Source organism: Apium graveolens, chromosome 9 (assembly GCF_009905375.1).
Source record: "Apium graveolens cultivar Ventura chromosome 9, ASM990537v1, whole genome shotgun sequence".
In the NCBI taxonomy this organism is placed as follows: Eukaryota; Viridiplantae; Streptophyta; class Magnoliopsida; order Apiales; family Apiaceae; genus Apium; species Apium graveolens.
In genome coordinates this window covers 64,932,854-64,940,676 of record NC_133655.1, presented here as the reverse complement: position 1 = coordinate 64,940,676, position 7,823 = coordinate 64,932,854, and the positions used below count along the sequence as shown (strand labels likewise).

General features: G+C 40.3%; 1 non-coding gene across 1 annotated transcript; it reads left to right on the top strand.

Annotated features, from left to right (window-relative positions):
- Positions 1-924: 924 nt before the first annotated feature.
- On the top strand, positions 925-1,031 carry LOC141687600 (small nucleolar RNA R71). Its single transcript, XR_012561092.1, has one exon. It is a non-coding gene; the product is annotated as a small nucleolar RNA R71 (small nucleolar RNA).
- Positions 1,032-7,823: the final 6,792 nt, after the last annotated feature.

The window sequence follows — 7,823 nt, the reverse complement described above, 5'->3', positions numbered from 1 at the left end:
GGAGGATAGAGCTGTTTCTCCCCTGTATTACCCTCAGGCAGAGTGTGTTCAACAGTAGTCTTCCTTGGTTCCGCCACTTTCTCCTTTTGCTTAGCTTCTTCATCTCCAACTTCAGCTTCTCCTTCTTTTGCTTTTTCAGCATCAGCAACTTTTCCAGACCTTAAGGTAATAGCCTTGACTTGCTCTTTAGTTTCCTTCCTGCCTGGCAATTCAGTGTCACTGGAAAGTGTGCCAGGTTGACGATTGAGCACTGCATTGGCTATTTGACCAATTTGATTTTCCAAGGTCTTGATCGACACCGCCTGACTCTTGTACAATAACTTAAGTTCCTCAAAATCAGCACTCGTGGGTGCAACCGCACCTCTTTGTTGAGGATATGATTGCCTTTAAGCATATTGCTGCGGTTGCTGGAATCCAGGTGGATTGAACTGTTTACTTACGCCTTGCTGATATGGTTGCTGAATAGCATTCTGATTATTACCCCACCTGAAATTTGGATGATTTCTGTTGTTAGGATGATAAGTAGCTGGCACAGGCTGCTATTGTCGCTGATAATTGTTCATATACTGAACAAATTCGTTAACAAGAGAACACTGATCCGTAGCATGAGAACCTGCACAAATCTCACAGACCATAGCTATCTGATTGACTCCATAGGTGGCTAGAGAATCGACCTTCATAGATAGTGCTTGGAGCTGCGCTGCAATAACGGTGGCTGCATCGACTTCCAGAATACCTACTACCTTCCCAGGCATCATCCTTTGAGTTGGGTTTTGATGCTCATTTGCAGCCATAGTCTCAATAAGATTATAAGCCTCAGTATAGCTTTCGGCCCACAAGGCGCCTCCAGCTACTGCATCGAGCATGGGCCGAGATTGGGCCCCCAAACCATTATAGAAACCAGTGATCACAATCCAATCGGGCATTCCATGATGTGGACACTTTCTCAACATCTCCTTGTAGCGCTCCCAAGCTTCGCACATAGATTCTATAGGTTGCTGCGCAAACTGAGTAAGAGCACTCCTCATAGCAGCAGTCTTTGCCATTGGATAAAACTTCACCAGAAACTTTTGCGCAAGATCTTGCCAAGTAGTGATGGACCCAGCTGGTTCATAATGTAACCAGTCCTTAGCTTTATCCCTCAAAGAGAATGGGAAAAGCCTCAGCTTGATAGCCTCATCAGTCACACCATTGTATTTGAAAGTACTGCAGATCTCGACAAAATTCCTTATGTGCATGTTGGGGTCTTCAGTCGCAGCACCTCCAAAAGAAACAGAATTCTGCACCATCTAAATAGTGCCCGGCTTGATTTCAAAGGTGTTAGCCTGAATAGCCGGATGAAGAATGCTTGACTAAATGTCATCAATTTTAGGCCGAGAAAAGTCCATAAGAGCTGAATCTGCCGAAACAATACGATCACCCATGATTACTGGCTCTTTCTGCTCACTTCTTGAATCCGAATCTTCAAAATCTATCTTCTCCGGAATATCAAGAACTTTGTCTGTCTCCTCAGCTGTATCTAAAGTCCTCTTGCGAGTACGAGAACGAGTTTGCATAAACGCTCACTAAAGTACCTGAAACACAACCGGAAATAATAAGTAACACGTCTTAATCATTGAGTCCTAATGACCACTGACGGTAAGTACATAAACTAAACAAATACGCCGAGTCCCCGGCAGCGGCGCCAAAAACTTGTTAGGGCGAAATCACGCGCTAATAATACACGCAAGTATACGCGTTCGCAAGTAATATATAATACTTTCTAGTTTGTTCCCACAGAGACTCAGACTAATTATGTTCAATTAAACTCACTCACCAATGTATGATTACTTCCCAATGTTAATACAATAACACTTAGATTTGATTAACTAATTATTAACTACAATTAAGTACTAGAATTATGCACTTAATTAACACTTAGAATTAACAATATTAAAACACTCATGAGATCACACCTTCATTACTACTTCCTTCAATAGTCATTGTTATTACCCTTAGCATGCAACAGTGATGATATTAATCGAATAACACGAAACTGATAAAAGCCAACTTTCATTGTACTAATACCATTCTACCAAACATCCACAATTAAGATAGAAGTTGAATAGGCATCAATTATGTTGAGTCCCTATATTTCTACAGAAATTGACAACATAACGATTTAAGAACAAGTTATTCCTTTTGATTACATAGGGCGAATAAAACGGTTAGAGTTACCCACTAATCATGCAACATCATACATGAACCTATGCTAGCATGGCAAGTTCTAAATATCAAGATCCACCGTCGCTTCACAAGAGATTGACACCCTATCTTATATGTTCGTGACGCACATAAGACGAATAAGCACAACCAATACTAGATATCCTACAATCATCACACACTAAGGTATTAAACAACTAACTAAAGAATTCCATAGTAAATCCGTTACGACCCCATGATCACGATTAGCCCATGATAGCACTTATCGTCATCATGGGTTAATATGAAAACATGATAAATAAACACAAGAGAATAATAACTAAACTAATTATATTAAACCAGAGTAAGTCACAAGAGTAATTAGGTTCAAAGCAAAGAAAACTAGCATCCAACGTTACAACGAAATAAAGAATCACAAGAAAATATGCTTCCTCTTCATTGCGGTGTGCTAAAACGGTCTTCTTCATTATCTCCTTCGCTTTTCGATTAATACTACGATCCAACCTTCGTGAAACGTCATTGAAATCTACTTATATAGGAGTCCCATAAAACCCAGATAGCTCAGAAGTTGGAAGCCAAACAGAAACAGGTGTCTAAAATAATTATTCTGAATTTACGATCCTGCGTGGCCGCTCAGCATAGCTGAGCGGGCGCTCAGCTTCCTGTGCGGCCGCTCAGCAGAGCTGAGCGGGCGCTCAAACCCTTTCTGGAAAAATGATCTGTTTTGCTCCGTTTCTTCACTGCAATCTGCTCCTATCTTCCCACTTGCAATGCTAAACACATGCCAAGGCTTATTATTGATGAATTCTCTCCCGAAATGCAACTAATACCCTGAAATGCACAAACACTAGAAAAACGCATCAAATACACAAAATAGTTGATTTCAAGACACCAATTTAAGCTATTATAAGACGTTCTAAGTGGTATAAATTGCCACTTATCAATAATATATTAATATTATTAATAAATTACAAAAAACTATTAAATCAAAACTACGCATAAAACCAGTGCGATGCATAAATTTATTTTAATAATGTGTAAGTTTTTTTAAAAATTTTATATGAAGTAATTTTTTTAATATTATACTAATTGTTTGAATTGAAGATGTTATGGATTAAAAACTAAGATATATAATTGCTGTATTTATTACTAAGGAACGTGAGCTTCGAGGCTCGGTTTGACTGCTCTTGTGTTTCGTGACTCAATCTGCCTTAACAAGATGCCTACGTACCTTGCTTATTGCCAAGGATCAAGTCAAAAAACGTAGTTCTGATCTGTGGGGTGAGGCCTCTTATATAGATGTTAGGAGTCCTTGAATTGGACTTGGTATAGCAGACTTGGTGGTCAAGTCTCTGAATTAGAATGAACTTTGGAGTCCTAGGATGTAGGAAGCTGATTCCTTATCCCATGAGGTTCCTTGGAGGCCAATCTACAAGGATTTATATCCCCACTAGGACTTATCTTAATAGCTGTTTTTCTCCCTTATTAACTAATTACAAAATTAATTAATAATCAGGGTTTTGGGCCTTCTTTGTTCCATCAGGCCTGATCTGGTCCATCAGGCCTGATCAATGTGTTAACCTTTTTGGTCTGAATATCATACATCTTCTTATTGGGCCTTGCAACCCAAATCATGTGAAATTAATACAACATTAACTACGTAATCATGATTTATTTATTCCCTTAATTCTGGGATTTTTCCTTAATTTCCTTTATTCCTTTTATTCAGGAATTATCTTAATTTTCCGGAATTTTTCCCTTAATTCTGGGATTTTTCCTTAATTTCCAGGAATTTTTCCCTTAATTCTGGGATTTTTCCTTAATTTTCAGGAATTTATTCCTTACTTTCTGAAATATTACCATATTTCAGAAAATATTTTAAGTAATTTCCTTAATTAACACCCCTTTCAAAATTTTTCTTCCTTCTCTTTTTCCTTTTCTTTTTCTTCCTTTTTCTTCCTTTTTCTTTTTCTTTTTTTTAATACCTAGTTCGACCAGGAATCCTGTTCGACCAAGATCCTGGTCGAATAAGGCTTCTCATTGCCCTGGTCGAAGGAATTTCGAGGAGGAGGGTTTCGACTAGGAATCTTGGTCGAATTTCGGCCAGGATTTTTTCCTATTTTTTTTTTGAATTTTCGAGCAGAAAATTTTTTTCGACTAGGATTTTTCTCCCCCTTTCGGTCAGGATTCCCATTTTTGACCGAATTAGCCATCTTTTTAAGCCATGATTGACAGAAATTCGGGCTCAAGGATTTCGATTAGGAATTCTTCATATTTCTTGGTCGAATTGGTCTTGATTCTGGTCGAATTAAGCCTGTTATTCAGCCCTATTCGACAGGATTTCGACCTCAGGAATTTCGATCAGGATTTCCTTATATTTCCTAGTCGAATGGGTCTTGAATATGTTACTTTTTTGCATATATTTTTGTAATTTCCATATATTTGGATTTGGGCCCTTAAACCTGGGCTGGATTTTTTTTTTAACTCAAATTTGGGCCTAAGATTTGGCCCTTTACCTTTAATTCAAATATTTGGGCCCTGTTCTGGGCTTATCTTTATTGGGCTCATTCCTGGTCCCATTTATTCAACTGGGTTTTTGTTTTTGAGCCCATCATTTTAACTGGGCTCCTTAAACAGGGCTTTTGTACTTGGGCCTTGGCTCTAGACCTTTTTAGCCCTAAACACCTGGGTTTTTCAAGATTTTTCTAGAATTGGGCCTTGGCTCTGAGCCCAAATTCCAGGTTCTTCTAAGGTTTTCTGGATCCTTCCAGAATCTTCAAAAATTCAAGTTTTTCTCTTGATTTTTCCAAAAATTTCCTGGATAATTCCAGAACCTTCTCATTTTTGGGCCCAAATGGGCTTTTCAAGGTCCTAATCACCTCCTTCTTGGCTATATAAAGGTGGGATGAGAGTGTGATTTCCTCACACATCTCATTTCACTTCTTCACTCAATCTACAATTCTCTCCCTCTCAACACTTTTTTTCCTTTAGTTTTCCGGCCACCCTTCCTTCCAAGGTTTCCAGGTTTTTCCAGGCTTCATTAATGGCTGATAAGAATTCCGAGAGAGCGACCAAGATAGCCTCAGCTTCAAAACGAGGTAAGGATATCGAAATCCACTCTTCTTACATGTCCTTGATCGATATGATTAATACTAGGGGGGATGAATATCCCTCCACTGCACATCTTGATTCTTTTAATCATTGCAATACTTGGCACAACATAGATTATGATAAGTTAAATGCACGTTATAATGTTCTTCCTCCTCTTAGATTAGTTCCAGTTTCTGGTGGTGACCGTACTTGCCACTGGAAACCGATACTCTTTTTATTTATACAGATGCCCTCGATGCTGGGCTTAGGTTCCCTTTTCACCCCTTCATTCCTCATCTTCTAGCTGATTTACAAATCAACCCATGTCAGCTTCCTCTAAACGCTTGGAGGAACATTTTATGTTTTATGGTTTTCTACCTTAGGGAAGGTTTTCCCCTATCCGTAGCAGTTTTTAGGAAAGTTTTTCAATGTTACAACAGTTCTTTTGGTAATTGTGGTTGGGTCTATGTCAAACAAAGGCCCAAATGTAAGCATATCTTTAACAGCGCCTCCATTCCCGATAATAACCAAAATTGGAGGAATAGTTTCGTTGGGTTACGGTGGGAGAATGGCAAATGGGGCACACTTTTCAGATCTTTCTTCGGGAAGGTTAGTGATGGTAGCCTCAAATCCATTCACTTAACCCCCAAGGAAACTATTATTTATATTGAGCTTACTCGGGATGACGGCACTACCACCAGCTAGACTCTTTTAGAGGAGTTCTCCCTCATCCATGTGGGGCTATCCGTTGTTTCTCAACAGGGTATTTTTCTTTCCTTCTCCATTTTATTTCATTTTATGCCTTATTGACACCACTTATTTTATTTTTTATCTTGTCTTACAGCTGCCAAGGAGATCAACGAGGATAATGTGCCCCTCGTTGAGGAAACTGCTAGAATAAAGAAAGCTCGTCTCGCGGGCCTGGACACTCGAGGAAAGGCCACGGAGCCTATCTTCTTAAGGAAACACAAGGAGCCCATGGGGGAGGCTTCAGCTGAGGGAGCTGAGGGTCACAGTGCTCCTATTACTGTTGTTGCTCCTGCTGCTTCTGCTGCTACAGGCACCTTCCAGGCTCTCTGGGGATTCCGCCGAGGGGATACCGTGGTTGGATCCACGAAGCATGCTTGGGATTGGTCCTATCATGGTGTGACTCCCAAAGACTTCACGAACGTGGTGGCTACTCCTGATCTCGAGAGGATCAAGCTCATGGGAGCTCAGTCCTTAGCCTCGGTATGATTATTTCTTGGAATTTATCCTTCTTACTTGTAGCATTTACTTGCCTCACATCTTTGCTTATTATTTCATTTCAGTCTAACGCCTATTTTCAAGGCGCTGTGAGGCAAGCCAAGTCATGGAAGAGGGCTTCTGACAAGGCCGACAATGCCCTCAGGAGGTAGCAGAAGAAGTATGCTGCTCTAGAGAAGAAGTTCAAGCATAAGGAGGAAGAGCTCAGAGAGTCTAATGCTGAGCTGGTGGTACTTTGGGCCGAGAAAGATAAGGCGGTTGATAAGTATCTAGACTCGGAGGAGTTTACCTAGTCCATGAGGATTAAGGATGACTCAGTCTTTCCAGGATTTTTCAGGACTGGTTAGGACGCGGCCCTTGGGATTGTGAACGAGGCTTGTCCTGATATTAACCCGGCGGACTATGTCTGGCCTGATGATGAGTTTTTGCTGCAGAGGTTTCGTACCCAAGTAGTTGTCTCGGATCACGTCCCTCAGGAACCGCTTCTTCCTCCTCCCGAGTCTTCTTCCAGGCCTGCTGAGGATGACAGCTCATCCTCCTCGTCCGAGACGATAGAGACTTCTAGCGAGAGCGGATGGGATGATGACATGGACGCCGAGGGCACCTCAGCTCCTTAGAGCTTTTCCAGCCCTGCGTGGCTTATTTTCTTTATCTTATTTTCGAGACTTTGTTTATCAAAATTTTGTAATATTTATTTCATCTATTTTATTTATCAGATTTTATGCTTGCTTTTCATGCACTTAGTTTACTTGCCTTGCCATAGAGATTTCAAATATATTTGGAAAACTTTCTGAATTTCATAAGTCATTGGGATTCATCCCTTACACAAGTCTTAATAAACTTCAAAATAAAGCTAAAACACGTAAATTCTAAGCAAGCAAAGCTTCAAGGTGCTTTTCAACCTACTTGTCACCTTCACAAGTGAGAATCATATTCAATTGCTTCACACATAATAAATCTTCAGGTTTTGTGCATGCCAAATTCTCGGGACTTCAAAACCATCCATAGTCTCCAGCTTGTAGGTTCCTGTACCATGAACACTCTTGATCTTGTATGGTCCTTCCTAATTTGGGGCAAGCTTCCCTTTCTGTCCTACACCAGAAGCTTCTACCTTCCTCAAGACTAAGTCACCTTGTCTGAAAAACCTTTCTTTAACCCTTAGGTTGTAGTAGAACGAAGCCTTTTTCTGATATTCCACTATCTTCGCATGTGCCTCATCTCGCACTTCGTCAATTAGATCCAGGGCTAACCTTTGCCCTTCCTCATTTTCCTTAGCATTGAAAGCT